We start from the raw sequence: 22,452 nt of genomic DNA, 5'->3' as shown, positions 1-22,452 counted from the left end.
TTTATGTATTTATTACCTTTGCTTTTAATATGCAGTATTTAGGGGTTGCCTGGGTGGTTTGGTCGGTTGAGCATCCAACTTTGGCTCAGGTCACGATCTCATGGTTGACAAGTTCGAGCCCCACGACGGACTCTGTGCTGACAGCCTGGAGCCTGCTTCCGATTCTGTATCTCCCTCTCTCTCTGCTCCTCCCCCACTCATGCTCTGTCTCTCTCTGTCTCAAAAATAAACAAACATTTTAAAAAATACAGTATTTAATCAAAGGTTTACAGAAGTTAATTTTTTTTAATATTATTTATTTTTGAGAGAGAGAGACAGATTACGAGTGGGGGGAAGGAGCAGGGAGAGATGGAGACACAGAATCCAAAGCAGGCTCCAGGCTCTGAGCTGTCAGCACAGAGCCCGACGCAGGGCTAGAACCCATGAACCGTGAGATCATGACCTGAGCTGAAGTCCGATGCTTAAACCGGCTGAGCCACCCAGGTGGCCCTAGTAAATTAACATAATTAAATTAATGTTAATTAAATTAAAACAAGTTAATTTTTAGTGATGACTGTTTATCAACTGGCTTGCAAAATTCCTGCACGCTCCTGGGAGCATCACCTTTTTAGAGATGGGCTGAAAAAGCAGAGACAGAATTGAGAACCGAAGAAGACCAAAGAAGAGGGAGGAAGCTGTGAAGAGCTGACCGCCTACTCCGTGTTGGTGTGGGTGGCGCAGAGTTCTTCCAGCACAGGGCACAGGGAGCCATCGCTGGAGGCTGAAAGCTCGGACCGGGCTTCTGTGTCTCCTCCCATCGCCCCTCCTTGCCCTTCTGCCCTAGGTAGAGGGAAAGAGTGGGCCCAAGGAAAGCCCGCGACCTCTGCGTCTGTAAAATGGGGCAGTGAAAGACATGAAGTCAGGCAGGAGCCCGGGGCGCCGGACAGGCCTGGCACGTGCTGGGGAGGGGTGAGGAGGGATCATGGCAGCGCTCAGACCCGTCCTCCCCTTTCCAGGCTTTTTGGCCCAGCCCACTGAGGTGAAGATTACGGGGGTCACCTGGCGCAGTGTGAGAGCTGGCAGAGGCAGTCGGCCACCTGCTCCCCAAATCCTCTCCTCCAAGAGACCCCCAATAAAGAGCCGGGAGGAAACCCCAGGGCCCCTCGGCGCTCCCCGCGGGAGAGCAATGGTTCTGGAAGCCGCACCCTCCCCGGATCCCTGGGGCGGCTGCTTGGCGCCCGCCGGGAGCCTCCGCCCCCTCCACCTCCTCCCGCGGCGAGGCGGCGCGCGAGCTGGAGCCGGTGCGCAGTGCCGCCCGCACCTCGTCCCCGGCCCGTCCCCGGCCCGTCCCCGCCCGGTCCCCGCCGCCGCCGCCCGCTCGTCCCTCCGCTCCCGCCCGCCGCGATCCGGCCTCCTGCGCCCGGGACCCGAGAGAGGTGAGTGCGCCCTGGGGCAGCGCGGGGTTGGGCCGGGACGGCGGGGCAGGCAGCGCGCGGATGACGGCGGCCCGGCCCAGGGGACCACGGACCTTCAGCAAGGCCGGCTCCCTGACATCTCCTGCGGCGGAAAATTCAAAATCCAGTCTCCAGATAAAGGCCTTAGCGGGGAGTGGAGGAGGAGGAGAAGGGCTGGGAAGTAGGTCCGTGTCATCCCAAGGTCCACACTGATAATGCTTTGGGGGCCCAGGGACCTATCACCCAGAAGGTGTGTCACGAGAGGGGCGTTTGGGGGTGCAGCGGGCCGGAGGAGGCCGCCCTGCCCAGGGCCCCCGCGGTCCCCGCAGATTTCAAAAGTCCAACACCATCCAGGTCCCCGGGACACACACCCTGACCCTTGCATAAGTGTAGCTAAGGCCCAAGGAAGTGCGCCGTGGGCGGAGTCCAAGGACCCGGTCCCAGACTGGAGACTTTCCTGATGGGGGGGGGGGGGGAGGAGGGGGCAAACTAACGTCTCCCGGGTGCCTCCTGGGGCCTGGTGCTTCTCCAGGACCATCTCCACTGTCTGTCTCCGCTCTTCCCCCATCCATTCCCTATGGCCCATTCAGCAGCCCACATGGAGGGAGCTGGTCCCCGCCCCCCTGCCAGTACAACTCACACTCTAGCTGGAGAGACAGATCCACCTTGTTTCTCTTTCCTGCCCCAAACGATCAGAATCTAAGGGGGCACTCGCCACCAGCAATATACCCTTGGACTAGTGAGAAATTCTTAAGCCCCCTGCCATCAATACTCAAAGGACCCCTTCTGTAGCCACAGCATCATAAACACCAGTCACTGGGAGGAATTCCAGGATGCTCCTGCCCCCTTGTGGGTTTCAGTTTAGAAGTCACCTCTTCCAGGAAGGCCACCTTGACTGCTGTCCTCTTGATCAGATGCTCTGGTACCTTGGGCTCCCACAGTATGGCCCTCCTGCCCTTCATCCTGTGATCATAGCTGCTCTCAGAGTATTGTCATTGCCGTATCACTCCCAGCTTTCCCTCCTAAGCCAGTTTCAAAAACTCAGCCACTCTAGTTCCATGTTAGTATATACATAACATTTTTCTTGATTTTACTTTGGAAACTGGATTGCAGAACCTCTATGCAGGAAATAGAAACTTTTCTCTGTTGGTCATCTCTTCTCTCTGGCCAGCCCGCACTGGCCCGGATGGCCCCTGAGTGGCTCTTTCGGGGGCACAAGGCAAAAAGTTACCCAGAGGTCCCCTGGGCCTCCCCCTCGGTCCAGATCCCATGGGCATCTTGGCTCTAGCACCATCTCCTCCTGCCCCCCACCCTGGTTCCTGCCCCACCAGACGGCCCCCCGGGAGCTCAGCTCCTGCCCTCACACCTACTTAGCCACACAAGCCTGCATGACAAGTGGAGGACGGCATGCAGGCCACTCACTGTCCCCTGGCTGTCTCCTGCTCCTCTCCAGGCTTCTTTTCTTCCTGTCCAAAAAGGCACACTGAGCAGTTTACTGTGCCCCCTGCCTTAGCAGATGGACCCCAGGCTCCTCTCCTTGTAGCAGCCCAGCCCCCCTCCACGAGAATTCTCTTAGAGAATCTCAGCTTCTCAGTGGCCACCCAGTCTCCGCTCGCCGTCCCCAGCACCGCACACAGCCCAGAGTAGGATGTGGAAGTTCTAAGGAGTCAGGCTTGTCGCTGCCCCGGGCACACACTCAGTGTGCCCCTCTTGGTGTTCAGCCGGACCCCAGTGGTCAACTCCGGGATAGGAGGGAGAACCCCCCACTCACTCATGGTTCCATCACACTTACGTACAGTTCTTTTTCAAAGGAAATTGTGTTCCGCTCGCAGACGTGGAAAACCAGTACCCTCTGCCACAAAATGAAGGTAATTAAACCAATAAAAACAAGAAAAACCAAGAAGTGTTGTTAGACTTCAGTGGGCACCTGTTGCCTGCATAGCACACCCGAGTCTAGCTCTCCAGGTTACAAAGCGAGATTAATAAGAATTAAAGACACACTAACACCGAGCTGAGACTTTCTCCTTAGTGCAGGAAGACGAGCTAAGGGAGAATTAGCTAGAGGTGCCTGGTGGCTCAGTCAGTTAAGCATCTGACTCTTGATTTCAGCTTGGGTCATGATGTCACAGTTCGTGAGTTCAAGCCCCGCATCGGGTTCTGCCCTGAGGGTGTGGATCCTGCTTGGGATTCTCTCCCTCTTTCTGTGTTCCTGCCCGTCTTGTGCTCTCTTTCTCTCTGTCAAAATAAATAAAACTTTTTTTAAAAAAAGAAAGAATTGGATAGTGAATAATAAAATATATGGCTAAACTCCTCTCAGTCAGCACCTGCTGAGTACAGAGCACCACATAGAGCCTGAAGTGATACGGAACAAGCCTTCAGTTTACCTATCCTGGAAGGGCCACTTCCTCCAGGAAGCCCACCCAGATGTGCTTCCTTAACAAGCTGTACTCATCCTGCTGTAAGGGTTGTTATATGCTTTACTATAATGGGGTATTGGCTTCTACTCCCAGTGTAAGTTCCATAAGAACCCCCACCAGGTCTGTTTCAGTCACTTACTATCCAGGTATCTATCCCCCACAGGGCCTGGAGCACAAGCGCTGAATAGGAAGATGAATGAATAATGATTGAATGACTGTGTTGACCTCCTTGACTTTGGTCCCCCTGGGCCTCTTCCCACAATGCCTTTCCTTCCTCCTCCTCCTCTTCCCTGTCCAAACCCCACACCTTTCATCCTTCAAGGCCCACCTGAGGGTCTAGATTTTCCAGGAGGCCTTTTCAACCCACTGAGCCCACCGGGATGTGTCCTGCCCTTTTGTATTCAATCCCTGGCAGTGCCTGTGCCCAGAGGAAATTCAGTTCCATGGTCCAGGGTGTTCCCCACGCCTGCACGGGACAAGCAGAGTGGGTGACATCACAGATGCTTCATGTCTACTGTGGAGTGAGTCAGTGTGGTTCTTCCCTCAGGGATGCAGCTGAGTCGGGTCTCGGCAGCTGTATGAGTTCCCTGCTGCTGCTGTAACAAATTACTACAAGCTTGGTGGCTTAAAACAACGCAAATTTAATCTTGCAATCCTTGAGGTCAGAAATGGGTCTCGTTTCCTTTTTCAGTTTCTAGAAACCTTGTAGAGGCTGCCTGCATTTCTTGGCTGGTGGTCAACTCCCATGTTCAAAACCAACAAGGGCTGGTTGCGTCTTTCCTACCTGTGGAAATTCCAGGATACTCTCCCCATCTTGAGATCCTTAAATTAATCACACCTGCCAAGTCCCTTGTGCCATAAAAGGGCAACACAGTCACAGGTTCCAGGGATCAGGACACAGACATCTTTGAGGAGGCGCATTATTCTGGCTGCCGTAATCGCTGTCCCTGGTGGTCAGAGGGCACTGTGGCTGGTGGTATATTAATAATAATTGACATTTACTGAACACTTACTCGGGCCACGGACCGTTCTGAACGCATCACCCAGCACTCTGAGGTAGGTGCCATAGTTACCACCTTCACGGTACAGGTCAGGCACTGGGAGGTTAAATAACTTGGCAAGTGGCAGAGCTGGGATTTGAACCCACGCAGTCTGGCTCTGGTGCACCCTCCTGACCTTGGGGCTACACTCCCTCCCTGTCACCATTCTCACCTCCAAGATACCAGCCAGCAGCCTGCGAGAGGCCAGGCAAGGTCTGAAGCCCAACAACAGGAGGGGGAGAGTTTTCACCGAGATTTTCTGGGTGAGGCCCCATCTCTGGCCAGTCCCCTCCCATTTCAGCCCTCTCTCACCCCATTAGGGGTACCTAAGCCTATCTCGGGGAGCTGCAGGGAGCTTCCGATGGTTCTTCAGGCAGGTGGGCCTGGAAAAGCTCCTGGGTGCCAAGTACCAGTCAAATTCACCTCTGCCCTCCCCCCACACCCCTCCCCCAGGCATACAAGCCCCATAGAAGGCAAGTCTTATACAACAAACCAAAGAAACGAAACCACATTTCCCCAGCTCGCCATTACAAAGAAGCCCGTATATCTGAGCCAGAGGAGAACACGGAAGCCTTCCACAGGCACTCGGCGAGGAGGGGTGCCCTAACATTTATTGAGCGCCCACTAGGGGCAGGCATATTTCCAAGAGTTTTATACTCAGTAACTCATTTAATACAACAACCCTATGTGATACTGTTATTATCCCCATTTCACAGATAAGGCAACTGGGGCAGAGAGCAGTCATGTGACTGTTCAAGGTCACATAGCCAGTATGAAGATTCAGTCCATTCTCCATGAACAGGAGAACCAAGGCAGAGGCTGGTCAAGGCTGGCTGAACAGTCCCAGCCTGACTCCCTGTATTTCAGTTGGCCAAGCCCCTTTTGTGCCTTCCCAGCATAACCTGCCCTCTTTGCACCTGCTAGGCTGGGCCCCTGGTTTCTATGACAATATATTTCTTTTTTTTTTTTTAATTTTTAATGTTTATTTATCTTTGAGATACAGAAAGAGAGCACAAGTCGTGGTGGCGGGGAGGGGCAGAGAGAGAGGAGACACAGAATCCGAAGCAGACTCCAGGCTCCGAGCTGTCAGCACAGAGCTCAACGTAGGGCTCGAACCCATGAACCATGAGATCAGGAACTGAGCTGAAGTCAGACACTCAACCGAGTGAGCCATTCAGGTGCCCCTGTGACAACAGATTTCTTGAGAACACTTTTATATTTCATCCTCACACCAATCTTCTTTATCACCCCCATTTTTATGTATTTATTTTTATTTTTTTGAATTTAGAGCAAGCAGGGTTGGGGCAGAGGGAGAGAGGGGGTAGAGAGAATCCCAAGCAGGCTCTGCACTGTCACAGAGCCTGACGCAGGCCCAGAACCCACAAACCACGAGATCATGACCTGAGCCGAAATCAAGAGTTGGATACTTAACCGACTGAGCCACCTAGGCGTCCCATTGCCCCATTTAAAAGAAAAGAAAAAACCAGGCACAGGGAGGCCACATAACTTGCCAGAGTTCTCCCAACTAGAAAGCAACAGGTTTGGGATTTGAACCCGGACATTCAGATGCTACCCCCTCTCCCAGCCCCCAAGCCTGAGCAAGCCCAGCCTGAAGGCCTCCGCCGGGAGTCTGTAGCCAGGCATGCGACATGGGTTCCCCAGCTCTCCAGAAGTGTGTGCTTGTACTTCAGCTGGACTTGTGCTGTCTTCACCAGCCTCAGAGTTTCCTGCCTTTGGGTGGCTCCATTAGTCACACTCCGTCTGAGAGCCTGGGGATTGTCTGAGTGGGATCGGAAACAACGTCGTATTAATCAGGTCAGTCTGATTAATCAGTTCAGGCCCGAGCCTGCCGGAGTGTGGTTGATGCCAGAAAAGACAATTCGCAGAAAAACCAGCTTCTTGCTGCTTGAAACTGTCCTGGCAGGAGCATGACTCCGCAATGACAAACACTTCTCAAAAGGAGAGTCACACATACCCGAGTGAATAGCCAGGAAGAAGCTCACGGCCACAGGCAGCACAGGGCAGGGGAATCTGCAAGAGGCAGCGATGTGCTGCTGACGTAGCAGAGTGAGGAAGCAGGGACTCCTTCAGGGGATAAAGACAGATTTCCTCTGAAGCTGGCCAGCTGTGCTCATTGGAAGAACCAGCTGGAAAAACGGTAATTTTTTTAAAGTAGATAATCTGTGCACATTCTAAATATGTGCATATTCTTCCATTAGTGTGAGTTTGCAGTGAAGACGCATCTGGCCCGTGCACTTTTGTGTCACTCAGGGTCTTGGCAGGAAGCGGACGCAAGGTCAAGCAGGGTGACCAAGGAGAGGTCAACACAGGGGACGGTTTTTAATGATGTGGGGATAGAGTTAAGGGAACCAGCGCTGGAGTCTGCAGCACCCTGGGCCTGGCGTCGTCGCTGCCCCAGCCTGGAGGGGGCAGAGGAAGAGGAGAGTAGGACAGGGACTCCGGCAGGAGCTTTAAAAGGAAGCAGCCAACCTGAAGCTACCCTGGCAGGGGGATAAATACTCCCTCCTCCTCACTCTCTTGCCATCTTCTGATCCCAGTTAGTGCTTCCCATTGGCCAAACCCAACAGAAGCCAGAGGGCAAGGGAGGCCGGGGATCCAATCCACCCAATCCACGGAGCAGGATGGAGAGGGGTGGACAGTAGATCTGGATGGGCCGATAAAAAGTCCTCAAAAAGTCCTCGGCACTTTTCTGGCCCTCGGGAAACAATCCCTTTCAACCATCTCATCAGCTGCCATTTCCGGGCCCTGCAGCGGCCTCCCTAACCCAGACACTGGGAAAATGCAAATGCCGAGACCGAAATCCCATGAGAGTCTGGAAAAGAAATGGACGTGAACGTCACTTATGCCAGGTATGGAGAAATTCTGACCACGTCTCCGGAGTCCAGCCCATTGCGGGAGATGATTGCTGTGGGCAAGGAAGATGGTTATTAGCGCAGTGTCTCAGATCAGCATTCCATGGGCCGTAATTTGCCATTCCCTAGGACCAGGAAGGGTCTGGAAAACAATGCATGCTTCATTTTAACACGGTGAGCTGTAGGTTGTTTGCAAGGCCAGTGCCATGTTTTGTTTACAAAACAACAAATTCTACTGCTCCTGCCAATGACTGGGCAGCTTGACATCAAGAAACGGCAGAAGTCGAGCCAGAAGGTGACGTTGCAGGCAGGGCGACGAATCTCTTTGCTTCCCCAAATCTAGCATCTTCTGAGGGAGAGCACAGCCAGAGATGCCAACCCCATCTTCCACAGGCCGGTTCTGGATCTTTCAGTGAGTAGTATAGGTGCCATGCTGTTCAGTCTCTGAAGAGTAAAGCATGAATCCAAACAGAGCTTTGCTTTAATCGAAGAGTATTTATCCTCGTGAGCGGTTCTGTGTTTGGAGATCTGTAAGCAGAGACTGTGTGCTAGAAAAAGGCAGGGAGAGAGGGCCACCAGACACTTCCACACCGTTCCAACTCCAGGAGACACCTTCCAGTCAGTTCCAGTGTGTACGGGCCCCCCGGAACCGTGCGTCGTGGCAGCCCGGACAGGATTCCCTTGGTAATAACCTTTCCACATGGCATGCGCGGTTTGTACCCCTGGAAGCCAGAATCCTGCATCTGGCAACTGACGATGGGCTTTAGAACACCCCACTCCTTTCCTGGGGGAAGGGACCCGATTGCTGCAAGAACAGCTTCCCTTAAGACTCTCTCAAGTCCTGCTTCAGACACTCAGAACCGAGTGGCCTCAGGTAATTCACTGAATCTCAGCTTCCTGATCTGTAAGTTGGAGAGAATAAAACTACTTGGAATTCAAAGAGAGCAGCGTGCATAGGCACTAAGGATAGTAAGCATTCAAAAGATAAGAGCCGTGTAGAAGAGGGTATTGGGAGGAGACAATAATAACAGCTAATATCTACCGAACCCTAATACCTGCTGGGTGTCGAGCTAAGGGCTTTGCCTGATTTAATTGTGAAATCGCTTCTACCCCCTTTTGAAGGGGTGTCCCCATTTCGCACATGAAGAGCTAGGCACAGAGAGGTTAAGGGACTTCTCCAAGGTCACCCTACTGATAGGTAACAGAGCTAGGACTCTAATTCAGACACTGGCTTTGGAAGGCAAACTTTTTTTTTTTTTTAGTTTATTTATTTATTTTGAGAGAGAGAGAGAGTGCACGCACACGCACGCGTGGGGAACGGGCAGAGAGAGAGAGAGAGAGAGAGACAGAATCCCAAGCAGGCTCCGCAATATCAGATGTGAGACTCGATCTCACTAACCGGGAAATCATGACCCGAGATGAAATCAAGTCAGACACCTAACCCACTGAGCTGCCCGGGGCGCCCCTGGAAGGCATACTCTTTAACAAGTACTCTCAGCCTGGCAACTTTTGAAAAGCATATGTGCATTTTTATGGCCTGAATAGTTAATCCAGAAAACTCCATGTGTGAAGATGTTGCAAGAAGGAGGAAGATGTCGCACCAGGGGCCCCATCCAGCCTCTGCTTCCGCTGCCTTTCCTGCTGAGGTGTCCTCTGCCCTCTTGTTCACTGTCCATCTCCCTCCAGAGACTCCCCTACGGGCCAGGTCACAAAGTGAGCAGCTATGAGCCACCCAGAGGGGTTAGCAGAAGGTGAGACATCTCTCCATCTCTTTACCTCTCCTGCCTGCTCTCTGACTGCCCTCCGTCCTAACCCCTGACCGCCGGTCCTAATGACCAATGCCACAGGTCTGCAGACTCCCGCAGTGACCATTCCCAGACACTCAGTTCACAAATTGGAATGGGGTGCCGTCCTCTGAGCCAGGCACTGGGCCGGGAGTGAGAGTCCTACAGAGAGACGTCTGTGCGCCAATGACCCCCCGTGGACGGCGCAAAAAGACGCTGAGAAGGGGTCAGGGGAGCAGAGCACAAATTACCTGGAACAGTTGTCAAGGCCCGGTAGCAGAAGTGACTTTTGGGTCTTAAAACTGGGGCTGGAGTTCAGAAGATGGGGACAGGAGTTCTTGTGGGTGGAGGGGGACACAGGAGTTGATGTGAACGAGCAGAGGTGCTGAGGGAACAGCTAAGGCTGGCTTGGCACAGACTGCTGGCTCTGGGCTCACCTGCCTGAGTTTGAAACCCACTGCCTCCACTTATTACCTGTGTGACCTCGGGCTCATTACTTGACCTTTCTGTCCCTTATTCCCCCATGTGTAAAATGGGGGTGATAATGGTATGTACCTAATAGGATCATCTAAGCCCTTGGCACAATACCACAAGCCCTGGATGCTGTTTTTGCTGTTATCCGTGAGCCCGAGGGGCAGAGGGGGAGACCGCCTCCTCCACTTCCCTCCTTGACCTCCAAGGCAGGAGGTCTGTGTTGTGACTCAGGCACACTCAGGCCCTGGGAAGCACCAGCACCGGAATCCAGGAAGCAGCAAACCTACGTGCAGACTCCTGGAAGGGGGCGCCCCGGCTGAGGTCAGGGGAGGTGCCAGAGGAGGTGCCGAGAGGCTCAGGGCGGCAACGCGGCACCGCATTTACTGAGCGGCTACCGATGTGCTGGCGCTGAGGATAAGGACCCGCAAAGTACAGGAAGGTCGCTTCATGGACTCTTCTCTCAGCTTCCCCAGGGATGTGGCTGGAGAAGGAACCTTGTCCTTCCGCAGCCAAGACCAGTCTGGCCCACCCTGGCCACCCAGAGCCTGTCCCGGGGACACGGTTGTAGTGGGTGGGGAGTGCTGTGCCTCTAGGACAGGTCTGAGCCACTGCGGTTCCTCCTGGCAGGCGCCTAGCCTGTGGCCTGCGGTCAGAAAGGCTGGATAAGGACCCGGCCGAGCCGGGTGTGCCCGACCGGCAGGCGCGGGAAAGGGGGAGAGGATGGAGGAAATCAGGGCACAACGAGGGGGAGGAGGGCCCAGCCACGAAGTGGACCCGCCGGTGTTCCCAGACCACCCCTGCCAGCAGTGCCCACCCTGCTTGCTGGGCGTCGGCCCTAAGAGGGGGCGCCGACAACTGCGACCCACACGCGGGCCCTTCACCGCGCAGGTAGGTCCCCCACCCCCGTTGCGCCCCCACCCCCCCCAGCTGGGCCTCTTCCTCTCGCCAAGGTCGTGGGGTCCCTGGCGCGCCCGCAAACTGCTTGCGGACAGCGGCCGCGTCCTGGGCACTGGCAGCCAGTTCCCCGCCTTCGCCGAAGCGGCCCCACGAGCGCGCGATGACGCTTCGGGCCGGTGGGGCCACCTGTGCGTGCGCGGAGCGCAGCCACCAAGCGTGGGAGCGACCTCGTGTGCGCGGGGGATGGGGGGGCAGGGGGCGGTGCGCGGGGCGGGCACGTGCGGGAGCGGCCGCGTGTGCGCGCGCCGGGCGGGACGGAGGCGGCCAAGTGCGGGCGCGCCCTGGGCGAGCAGTCCGGGCAGACGCGGCTGCGGCCAGGCCCCGCCTGGCCTGGTGTCTGCCCCCGAGCGCCGCCGGCGCGTCCGGGCCCCCCTCCGCGGTAGAGTGTCTCCTCCCGCGGTAGCTGCCTGGGTTAGCAGCCACCCCCTCGGCTGGCTCTGTGGCCACCTGGTAATTAACACACACACACACACACACACACACACACACACACACACACACAGCTAACCCTTCTTTTCCCAGAGCTCGCCAGCACAGGGGACCCAAGATTCAGCGTGGGCCAGGCTTTCCCTTTCTTCCCCCAGGCCTGCCTGGTGTCTTTTACGTGAAGGGCAGGTGTCCGGCACAGGGAAAGCTTGTCTGCGATTGGCCGAAGGAGCGCCCGGATGAGGTCGGCAAGGCCACCCGCCTGGCAATCCGTGGGCCCGGGTACTCCTCAAGCTGGAGAACAGTGACGCGTTGGCCAAAAGGCACAGGAAGACACTTTGGGATTCAAGAGGAGAAAAAGAGGAGGGAGCACTGATTTGGAGCCAGAGGCAGGTCACTTCCTGTGGCTGGGCCTCTGTGAAATGGAAATAACTACTTTAGTGAGGACAAAAGAGATGTGAGAATGTTACAGATCTGAGATGGTGAGATTGTGTTGTTCTCCCCGCAGGTAAGCTTCCAAAGAGAGGATGGTGGAAAAAGGATTCCTAAGCTTAACAGGGGATGCCGGGCTGGAACAGTGTGGATGCTATAATGAGAGCTCAGTTCCAGAGCAAGATGACGGGAGTGCAAATCTCAGCTCTTACTCTTAGGAGAGCGATCACCTTAGCAAATCAGCTACCCTCTTTTTAAGCCTCCGTGTGATTTTCTACGAAATGGGCATGATAGTCGAGCCTGCTCCCTAGGGTGTTACGAGATCATACTGAAGAAGATCTCGCCTTGAAAGCTTTACAGAGCCCCTGAGTGTTAGCTAGGAGTCTTGTTATTACCGTCAGGTTGCACCCTTCTGGGTACAGCACACACACCGTAGGGAGAGAAGACTCAGGGAAAGAGTAGAAACCGGGTTTTATCTTTCCTAGCTGGCCGGTCTCAAACAAGATACCTTACCTCTCTGAGCTTTAGTATCTCGTGGGAAAAATGGAGATTATCATATCCACCTCACAAAGTTGTTATAAAAGTTAAAATAACCATATGAGTGAAACCAGCACATGATAAGCCCTCACCTGATTTTGGAGAAAAAAGAATAATTGTGTTCCAGTTTTTACTGCTGCCTAACACACCAGTTTAAAAATAATGGCTTAAAATAACAGTACTCAGCTATTTTGCTCAGGAAGCTGTGATTTGGGCAGGGTTTGGTGGGCGTGGCTTATCTCTGCTCCTTATCGCTTCAGCTGATACCGCCGAGCTGGCGCCAGAGAATCTTCTGAGATCACACACTTGCGTGATCCTGGCTGCCAGCTGGGACTGGGGCTAGGGTCTTGGTTCCTCTCAACGGGGCCACTCCAAGAGGCTGCTTGGGCCTCCCCATGACATGGCGCCCAGGTTTCAAGAGCAACTCTCCCAAGTGATAGGAAATGGGGGTTTATAGTCTCTTCAGCCGTGGACTCAGAAACCAGCACAGTGTGTTTCCACTTCATTCTACTGACCATGTAGTCACAGAGACCACCACCATTCAAGGGGGAGGGGACCTAGACTCCATCTCTCAATGAAAAAAGCATCAAACGATTTCCAACTATCTTGACTGTAGCACAACTTGAAAGTCTTTTTTTAATTTTTTCTGGGTGCCATGGTGACAAATTAATTCATCCTTGCAAAGGAGAAGACCAGCAGAGATCCAGATATCCATAACGAGGGCCTTATCACAGAGCCTGTTTCGGTCACGGTCACTTTCTTGGGGCCTGGTTCCGGAATGAGGGAGCAGGCCTCCTATACAGTGGCTTCTCTAGGATCTGTTTCCCGGGAACCTCTCTGCTAGCCCCTTGTCTTTAAAACCAGAGGGAGAAGCCAGGCAGGGGATAATTTGGATTCAGAAAAGTAGATTCTAGCAGGTGGCCCAGGCTGAGTATAATGAACATCTATGTAGTGCTCAGTTCCCTGGAGAAATCTGTTTTTCACGAGGGTTGCTGCTTGGGTGCTTGGGGAGTGACTGTTGTCCTACATTATTAGGTTATTAACTGATGGGTTGGAGCCCCGGGGGGTGGGGAGGCAGGAGGCCAGAGAGGGCAGCAGGCCCTAGGAGTCGCCATGGCAACCTTCAGGTCTGTGGTTTTGTGCTTTGGCTCCAAGCAGGAAGGATGTCCCAGACGCCTGAGACCTTCTCAGAAAGACCACAGACTCTCCAAAGAGAGACCAATGTCTCTCTTTCGGCAGTAGGTTTCCACCGTAATGCATTCTCACACGTGGCCACCCACCAGTGTCTTCAGAGTCGAAACCAACCCTCTTCCTGTGGCCTGCCCCAGTCTCTTAGCTCCTGACTTCAATTTCAGCCACACTGGGCTGCAGAAAGAAACGGATTTTAGATTCATTTATTCATTCAAGCATTCAACACATTTCTGTTGTGCGTTTATTTTGGGCCAAACCACCTCTCCCTAAGAGAGAACAGAACAGACCCGGCTCCTCCTTCCGCACGGGCTTACTGTCTGGAGGTGGAGGTGGGCATTAGCACATAATCATGCAGATTCCCATGCACTGCATTGATAGTTACTTAGAATACAATGAATTTATTTTTTAAATATTTTATTTATTTGGTTTTTTTTTTTAATTTTGGAAAAAGAGAGTGCAAATGGGGGAGAGGGGCAGAAAGAGAGGGAATGAATATTTTTCTTTCTTTGTGTGTGTGTGTGTGTGTGTGTGTGAGAGAGAGAGAGAGAGGGCTCAAGTGAGTGAGGGGCAGAGAGAGAGAGAGAGAGAGAGAGAAGCCGGGCTTGCTCGAAGCCGGGCATGTGTTCACCTGAAGCGGGGGTTGAGCTCACCCAGTGCAGCACTTGAACTCATGAACCGTGAGATGGTGACCTGAGATGAAGTCAGATGCTTAACTGACTGAGCCCCCCAGGGGCCCAAAAATACAGTGGATTTAGACTTGACTTGAATCCCGGCTCTGCCAGCCCTGTGACCCTTGGTGTGTTTGGTGGCAAAGCCGGGATGATAATATTTACCTCCCAGGGTTGCTGCAAGGCATCAGCAAGGCATGTTGTGGGATACACAGAGCCTCGCACATAGGGGTAACTCTGAGTATGTAAGCACCCGCCCGGTGTCCCCTCGTCCGGTGCCTGTTTGTCATTTGGAACTCATTGGCCACCTTCTTCCTGTATGGAGAGCCCCGGTCCCAGCTCCCTGGCAGTCACAGTCCTCCAGCTGGCCAAGGAAGGATGAAAAGAACCCAAGGAGGGATGTGTGCAGCACATTAAGCTGAGCCTTAAAGCCGTGGTTCTCGGACTTTGGCGTGTGTCAGAAAAACCCAGAGGTGTTGCTCAAAGTGCCGCCTCTTGGACCTCATCCCTCAGTGATTCTCAGTGACCCAGGGCCGGGCCTGGGAATACTGATGCAGGTTTGCTGGAGCTCCCCGGGGAAACGGGATTGGGCCTGAAAGACTAGGGAGCAGAGGCCAGGAAGTGGGTGGGCCCTGTGTTGGGACTCAGAGCGAGGGTGATGGGCCTTCTCCCTTCCTTCACACTTCGGCCACCTCTGCCCACCTCACCACCCCCCCCCCGCCCCCCGCTCTCAGGGCACCAGCTCAAAGCCCATCCGCACCCAGAGGCTCTATCCCAACTCACCACAGATGGCTCCACGTCTCACAAATGGCTCCATCATTCACGCCGACATTCCAGAAGCACTGCTTTATAGGGTTTTAGATAAGTGCGATGTAGTGGTGTGGTCAGCAGAGATAATGACCCTCAAATGATGTCCAGTTCATAGTCCCTGGAGACAGTGAGTATGTTACCTTACACGGCAAAGGGAGATTAATTAAGATAGCAGGTAGAATCAAGGTTGCTAATGGGCTGACCTTTAAATAAGGAGACTGTTCTGGATTATCCAGCTGGGCCCAGGATGATCGCAAGGGTCTTTAAAAATGGAGGAGGGGAGCAGCAGGGTCAGAGTCAGAGAAGAAGATGTGAGGCTGGGAGCAGAGGCCGCAGTGACGCAGCGCGACACGAACTCAACCCGCCACTGCTGGCTTGGAAAACGAAAGCCAAGGAATGCTGGAAGCCTCTAGAAGCTGGAAAAGGCAAAGAAATGGATTTCCCCTAGACCTTCCGGAAGGAATGCAAACCTGCCAATACCAGTGAAACCAATGTCAGACTTCTGACCACTAGACTCTAAGACAAGAGATTTGTGTTGTCTTAAGCCACTAAGTGAGTGGTACTTTGTTCTGGCAGCAACGGGAAATTCATACAGTGGTCAAGAGTCATTGGTGCCAAACAGCTCTACTCTTTCCCAGCTATGCGACTCGGGGCGAGTTGCTGGCATGCTGGGTCTCCGTGGACCGAGACAGGGATAACCCTGGCTCACAAGGTTGGTGCCAGCATTAAAACAGGAAGCATCTGAGAAGTGCTCATCCCAGGTACTAAGCACATGCTTCCACAATGGCAATGACTATGCTCTTTGGCCCTATGTTGCCTCCACTTCTTCTCTGACCCCACCAGGGCCGTGGTGCCAGGCGCTCTGGAAGGTTCTCTGCTGGTTCTTTTTCTTGGTCCTTGGAGCCATCCTTACTTCACACCTGGCCACCTTTGAACCTGCAACAATATCGCACCATGCGTTAGCTCCTCTGATGTAAGCCTGTGCTTACAGCCTGTGCTGCTGATGTAGAAGGCCTGGGGAAGGCCAAGGCTGGCCTTCAAGACACAAGTCAGCAAAGGTCCCTGGTGTCAAACAGCCGATGGCTCATGATAAGACACTGGTACTTGTCAGAGCCCCTGGGGAGCCTCTGAGGTCATTACCCCAGCCAGCCCCAAATCAGGAGAGTAGCCATGGGGATAAGGTAGTGCACCATAAAAAAATACCTCACCAAGTTGGCCTGCCCACCCTTCACCCTTTCTAGGGGAAAGCAGACCATGGGGCAGGACCTTCTAGCCTGTCACTTCCATCATCACCATCCTCATCATCCCTGGATCCTCACTAACATGGAGGACCTACTGAGTGCCAGGCTGAACCTCATCTCCTTTGGTTCTCACAGAAGGCCAGTGGTCACAGGGTATGCGATTTCTCAAGGTCATATAGCCAGACAGTGGCAGCCCGGGGATCTAACCTGCACAGTCTGGTCCAGAGCCTCTGCTCTTAACCTTCATCCCATGCCCATGGCATTGCTGCCATGTGCTGGACGGCTTGCATGGTGCCACCAGCTCAGGGCAGACTCTGAAGTCCTCCCTATGATGAGTCTCAGACTGTCTGGATTCTAAGAGCCAGGGGTGCCCGAGAGCCTTCTTGCCTATGGTCCTGTTGCCCTCAAAATAGCCTCCAGAGTGGCTCAGAAAAGTCCGCCAGCCCCTCAGAGCCAAGGTTGTTGGAGGAGATGTTTATGCTGGGGGCAGACAGGTCTTCCCAGGGCTCAGTCCAACCTTCTGGGGCTACCATTCTGCTGGGGGCCTACAGGGCTTCCTGTCTGCTGTCACTGAGGGCTGAGAGACGGAGACAGTGAATTCAGGTGGCAGGCCTGGTCCAGTTGATGTCCTGTGGCTTTCCAGGATGGAAGGAGACACTGAGGTGGCCCCTAGCAGCCCCTATGAGGTCACCGTACCCCACAGAGCTCAGGCATTCTGGCCCTTCACTAAACTCCCCGTTCTGCTTAGCGGCAGCTCTAAGATACTATCACTTTGGGCTTAAGGACAGAAGTCTGAATGCAAGGAGGCAGTCCGGGGGCTTCTCTTGAGGCTGTGTTTTTATTACAAACTCATTACTTTGTACTTAGTTACAGGTTTATTTAGTGAGGTTTGGGCGACTCGAGGTTATGGGGTCCCTAGGGCCCCTCAGGCCCCTGCTTGATGCTTTGTGTTATCACGCTTTCTAGGCCTTCTTTCCTGTTTTAGGTTCAAGACAAAATCCTGGCAGCAAAGGAGAACACAGCACGGGCTCCTTTTTCTCTTACTGAGTGGGTGTCTCCGAGGATGTGGGCTCAGCTGACTTGAGTAAAACTAAAGCGCCACCCGCCCCCTGCGTGTGCGTGTCCTATTAGGCCGGGCCCCCCCTGCAGAAGGAGCCAGAGACATTCTCTCTGGCCTGTGTGTCCACCGGGTGGTCAGGCATTCACCACTAAGTCAACCCTACCCTCCTTACCCACGCATTCCTTCCTGTGACATCAGGAAACGCCAGCCACTCTTCCGCGGCTCCGGAAGAACATCTGTGTCGAGAAGCATTTGCTCGGAGGGCCCGGGCCCAACCCAGGGGGGTTTGTTTTTCCTGAGACCTCTACCAAAACAGTCCCCCCAAAAGACTACAGCGATTCACCCTCTGGAGAGGACGAGTCCCACAGATCACCCAACGGGGCAGGGAGAACGCACTTTCTCAATGACCCCCATGCGTGGTGGACGTTGGCTTTGTGGCCCCAGCAACGTGTCCCATGATGCAGCTTCCAAGGAGAGTTCTTCAAAGGGAGGAGGCTATGCCAAGACAGCATGACGTCTGAAGTTGCCAGCGTGTTCTGAGAAAATCACGGCTCTGTCATTTAGCTGTAAGACCCGGTTTAGAGCCTTTGCCCTTCTGTGTCTGAGTGTCCCCATCTGTAAGATGAGGGGGCTGGGCTGCGTAACCTCCAGGGGGCTCTTCCAATCCCGCTGTGCTGAGCAAGCTTAGTAAATGCTCCTGAGAGACAGAAGACCCCGTGAAACCAGAGCCCTGTGCTTGCTCTCTGCTCTGGGCCGTGCTGTTTTAAAACATCGATGCTTGCCTTCTTCATAGCCTGGAAACTTCCCCGTTGCCCTGGCTCTATCAGTCTGCAGAACAGGATCCAGCTTGCCTCCACCACCACATCAGTGCTTCTCCACCTGGCCGCCCACTGGAATTGTCCTGAGATCTTTGAAAAACATTGGTGCTGGCATCTCACCGCCAGAAAGGGTGATTTAATTCATCTGAGGCGGGGCGTTGGCATTAGTATTATTTTTTATAAGTCCCCCGGGTATGTTCTTAGGTGAGTTGCAACCCACTGACCCAGATGTTGGTTGTTTGCCGCTGAAGGGTGACAGCCCGGGGCTGGGGGTGGAAACAGTCCCCTTCCCCTGTCCTTGCCGGCCGTCCCATCGTTCTTGCCGGTGTCCGCAGCATATTCTAGCATTGGCTTGTCTGAACGGCTCAAGCAAGGACTCCTGGGGCAGGGGTTCGACACCCTGTAGTTCCTCTCCTGGTATCTTGTAGGTGCTCAAGGTGGTTTGATAGGTAGAATTAGTGTGGTTAGCTCCTCCTGCACCCCCCACCCCCACCCCACTCCCCAGGACTCTTGCCCCTAACTCAGGCTTTCACATTCCTGGCAAGGTCTCTCCCTGCCCCCCTGGGGTCTGGAAGCATTTGGAGGATGCGGATGATGGAGGGAGCAGTCCCCCCCCTGCTCTCATCCTTGGCTGGCAAGTGTTCCTCGGCAACCACCCAGCCTGATACCGGATCGGAGTTCACATGATTCTGCCTCAGCTCGGGAACGGGCAGCCTCCAGCTGGGATTTTCTAGACCGAGCTGGGAGGTGTGGTCTGTGGGAAATCTCCGGAGGGGAAGCGCGGGTCCTGGCTGCAGAGTGGCCTGCTGGGGGCCATCCACCAGGCCCGGCAAGGTGGGTCCCGTCTCCTCCCCCGGGACTCTCCAGAGCCAGAGGAAGCCCGGCTATTTGAGGTTTGAGGGCAGAGCTCAGTCGAGTAGACAGTCAGAGAAGAGCCAGATTCCCCCTTTGCTGCCGCTCCCTGCCTGCTCTTCACCTGGCGTCAGAGACCATCACCTTCCCGGGGTCTGGAGGCTGAGAAGGCGGGGGATCAGCCCAGTTGTTTCCAAACTGAGGATCGTGACTCATTAGTGGGTCAGGAAATCAATTTAGTGTAGAAATGATCAGAGTGCGTCGCAAGTAGTGGGGTAAGTATTGCTTTGGGGAAGTTTTATTCTCTGTATGCATGCATGTGTGTGTGTGTGTGTGTGTGTGTGATGTCTGTGTGCTTGGTTACAATGTCAAATGTATCCTTGCTACGCTTTGTGGTCAGAAGAGCTTAAAAGGCAGCAAATCAGTGCCGTGATGCCTGGGTTCTGGGTTCTGGGTTCTGGATTCAGATCCGCCCGACTTACTGTGTGAACTTGAGCCACTGGCTTAGGCTCTCTGGGCTTCAGGTTCTGTGAAATGGGATAGCAGTGCGAGCCCCGCCTGCCCCAGAGCGACTGCCTGAGCCCAGATGGGACTGAACTTCCCAACAGGGACAAGGGCTTGAGAAATGAGATTTTCTCCTTGTTGTTGTTGCCCGAGTGAGGCTGTTTGGGAGCAAGATAGGACTCAGGAAGCCTGCAGCCTGATTTCTACTCCTGTCCCAGAGGGAAATGTCAGCCTCTGAAAGCAGGTGGAAGTTTGACCAGCTAAAGGGAAGGGAAGCTGGGTGCGCAGGAAACTCCCTGCTCCGTGGGCTCGGGGCTCCGTGAGTAGCCGTCTGTGTGCGTGCCTGTGTGCAGCACGCGGAAGAAACGGCGACAGATTAGATCACTGTTTATGCACCGGCTCCAGGCCAGCATCAGGCACCTCCGCCTTCTGGCTGGGGATGTGCAGGAGGCTCTCAGCTTGCGTCAAAAGGCGCTTCCTTCCTTTCAGGGCTAATTTTTCTTGGTCATTAGGGTCCTGGAAGACCTTTCTCCGTGCCGACGAGCATTTGTAGAAAGATTTGCTTTTAGGGGTTGGTTGTGTCGTGGATAGTCCGTGGATTTCTTAGCTGGATGATGAAGCGTTTGAGGTAGATGCAGAGACTCCTTGTGTTCATTCTCTGCCCCTCCCCCCGCCCCTCGGGTCACCACGGACTGGGCGCACTTTGGGTGCTGAGGACATGGGTGACCCGGTAGACATCTGCCGGGTGCAGGGGAGCAGGCCCAGGACTAAGCCCGGTGGCCCTCCTGGTGGCATCTGAGGACCGGAGCTTGGCGAAGCCTGGGGGTGGAGGGTGGTTGCTCACAGATCACCGTGATAGACAGAAAGGGGACATGACACAGAGTTCATGTTCACAGAGTTTGGGCCGGTCTGAGCTCCAAACCTAGCCTACCACATCGTAACTGTGGAATCCTAAGCGGGTTGGTTCATCGCTCTGAGCCTCAGTTTTTTCACCTGTCAAATGAGCACTGATGAGAGTGGTATTGAAAGGGAGCGAATGTGCGGAAATGTGCCTGGCACGTCGAGCCCTCTCGGCCGATGTGGCTTGGTTCTTCTATTCCATCTAGGTTTTCCCATTCACAGAACACTTTTGCATCCACTGTGTCCCTTGATTTTTGAGGAGGAAGTTTCTTATGGACAGCAGGTAGAGAAGGGACCCTCCTGGCAAGGTGGAGTTTCTATCTGGGGGTACCTGTCCTCAGGAACTGGTAGAAGGGAAGGTTGGCTGTGATAAGACCTGGGTGCAAAAGCTGGACCCTCTGACCAGCTCTGGAGGCTTGAGCAGATGCCAGGCTTCTGAAGAAGAAACCCCAGTAATCCTTCCTCCTTACTTTTCTATTTATATTGATGATACCCCACTGTCCCAGCACCCAACCTCAAACCCATCTACCTATCCACTCACCCATCTATCCATCTCTCTCCCCATTAACCCATCCATCTGTCTACCCCTCACCCATCTAGCTATACTTTTTTTAAATTTTTGATGTTTATTTGAGAGATAGAGACAGAGAGTGAGCAGGGGACAGGGAGAGAGACAGAGAGAGACACAGAATCAGAAGCAGGCTCCAGCCTCTGAGCTGTCAGCACAGAGCCCGATGTGGGGCTCAAACCCACGAACCGTGAGATTACAACCTGAGCTGAAGTCGGACGCTCAACCGACTGAGCCACCCAGGTGCCACCCGCCACCATCTAGCTGTTTACATATCCATCCACCCACCCATTCACCCATTCATCCATCTGTCTACCCATTCACTCATTCATTTATCCATCTACCTCCTCATACATTCATTTACTCATCCACCTACCCATCTATCCACCCATTCACCTATCCACCCACCTAACAAATAATTTTTGAGAGTTTATAAGGACCAAGCACTAAGGAACATCTCAGATTTGTCCCTGACTGGGGTCCCTGCCCCCTACCTCCCTTCTAATTAGTTGTCAGTTTCTGTAGCTCCTTCTTGTCTCCTCTCTGGCCATGCTTCCTCATACCTAGACCCAGTCATGCCAAGCTACTCTCAGTTCCCCAAACGTGCCCATTGTCTCTCTCACATTTGGCCTGTTGCACACATTGTTTCCACAGGCAGAAACTCCCCTCTGCTTGGGTAGCCCTTCCCCCTTCTTCTGTCTTAGTCTGACTTGCCGCTCAGGAAGGCTTCTCTGGCTGGGTCAGGTTACCTCCCATGAGCTCCCTTAAAGTCCTGTGCTCTCCTTAGGAGCTGGTCTCACCCGTCTTCTCCGCTGTCTCATGAGTAAAAGCAACTTGAGTTTCACTAAGTGACAGTGTCTAGGGCAGTGCCTTCCATACAATAGATACTCAATAAGTGTCTGTTGTATGAATGAATAAGTGAATGGATGGACAGATGGATGGATGCACGAAAGCATGGTTGCATGGATGGTTTAGAGGATGGCTTTAAGGGCGGTCAAATGGAGTTAGGAAATCCAATAGGAGGCCGTTGTACCGATGCTGGGGGTCAAGTCTTGACCAAGTCAATCTAGGGCATTGGTGTAGGAAATGAAGAGGAAGAGATTGATGTGGGAAATATTTAGGAGTTGAAAATGGTAGAACTGGGTAATTAATTGGATGCTTTGGATGAAGATAAGGGAAGAAGCCAAAGGCCATTCATCTGCACAGGTAGAGATGCCCCTTCCAAGAGGCCATTAGTGCAGAAAATGATGGAAGGGGGCTGGGCCTCATCATGGAGCACGTCCTGTGAGGCAGCGGGAAGCTGGTTACGTCCACTGTCCACCTGGTGGGAGGCCTGGAGTCATCAGAGTGCAGATGGGGTTAAAACCACAGAGGGAGGCTGTCCCACAGAGGCCGTGTGTGGAGTGAAAAGAACAAACCAAATTAAACGTGAGTATGAGGGGGGCTCACAGTACCACCGTGCGCTGC

At 53.8% G+C, this 22,452-nt stretch overlaps 1 protein-coding gene across 4 annotated transcripts in view; it reads left to right on the top strand.

Annotated features, from left to right (window-relative positions):
- The first annotated feature begins 716 nt into the window (after positions 1–716).
- The window catches only part of GPR68 (G protein-coupled receptor 68), a 29,619-nt gene continuing 7,883 nt past the window's right edge, over positions 717–22,452 (top strand). The window contains exon 1 of one of the 4 annotated variants that reach the window (XM_027066428.2): positions 717–1,415. The gene's annotated coding sequence lies outside the window, so the exon portion shown is untranslated. Of the gene's footprint in view, positions 1,416–9,863; positions 10,910–17,246; positions 19,289–22,452 lie in introns of those variants that run through there. The other 3 variants (XM_027066429.2, XM_027066431.2, XM_015086284.3) reach the window with 3 other exon arrangements.

The sequence above is a fragment of the Acinonyx jubatus genome, chromosome B3 (genome assembly GCF_027475565.1).
Source record: "Acinonyx jubatus isolate Ajub_Pintada_27869175 chromosome B3, VMU_Ajub_asm_v1.0, whole genome shotgun sequence".
Classification (NCBI taxonomy): domain Eukaryota; kingdom Metazoa; phylum Chordata; class Mammalia; order Carnivora; family Felidae; genus Acinonyx; species Acinonyx jubatus.
This window is presented reverse-complemented; position numbering and strand designations above follow the sequence as displayed.